This window comes from Schistocerca nitens, chromosome 5 (assembly GCF_023898315.1).
Source record: "Schistocerca nitens isolate TAMUIC-IGC-003100 chromosome 5, iqSchNite1.1, whole genome shotgun sequence".
NCBI lineage: Eukaryota > Metazoa > Arthropoda > Insecta > Orthoptera > Acrididae > Schistocerca > Schistocerca nitens.
In genome coordinates, this window is record NC_064618.1 from 869,031,689 (window position 1) to 869,032,618 (window position 930).

Consider the following 930-nt stretch of genomic DNA (forward strand, 5'->3'; position numbering starts at 1 on the left):
AGATAACAGTAGCGCGAAATATTTCACTGTTTGTTCCCCAGCATTGTCAACAGCTTTGGCACTGCACTCCGTTTTCAGGCCACAAGTGGCCCATCGGGTCCATCCAACCGCCGTGTCGTCATCAGACGAGGATGCGGATAGGAGGGGCGTGTGATCAGCACACCGCTCTCCCGGTCGTTATGATGGTTTTGTTTGACCGGAGGCGCTACTATGAGGTCGAGTAGCTCCTCAATTGGCATCACGAGGCTGAGTGCACCCCGAAAAATGGCAACAGCGCATGGTGGCCCGGACGGTCACCCATCCAAGTGCCGTCCACGCCCCACAGCGCTTAATTTCGGCGATCTGACGGGAACCGGTGTATCCACGGCGGCAAGGCCGTTGCCAGCAGCTTTGGAATGGAACCATTTTATGCGACTAGACGAAATAACTGAGACATGGCTGTAGTGAAGAATACAGCGCTGTTTTCTGGTAAACCTTCCGGGATGTAAGGTCGTGGTCCATGAAACTCTTCAGCTCCTAACGTTTCGTCCAGAGCTGCGCTGGATATATACTATGTATACTATGATAGCGCTGTTTGTTCTCCAGCGTTGTCAACAGCTTTGGGGTAGAATCATTTCATGTTACTAGTCGCTCCGGAAACTGCAGCGAGTTACTGTGTTTGCCATGCAGATGGACGGGATATTCCAGTTCCACCTTCAGGACATAACACACTCTAGCAACCTCAGCCACATCACGCATCTTGACTATTTTCTCGTCAGGCAGCCACCGCAACATTCCAAATAGTAGACTTCATTGCATGGTGTATCTGTAAAGGTTGTGTATATCCAGCTGAAGGATATAACTTGAATACTCAGATGGCATATATTCCTCCTCACTCATCGACAGGCTGTTTGTCTTGCTGTGCCTGTGCATGCACTGGCAAAGACCCTC

General features: G+C 50.5%; 1 pseudogene; it reads right to left on the bottom strand.

Moving 5' to 3' along the window:
* Window positions 1–265: 265 nt before the first annotated feature.
* On the bottom strand, window positions 266–383 carry LOC126261328 (5S ribosomal RNA; annotated as a pseudogene).
* Window positions 384–930: the final 547 nt, after the last annotated feature.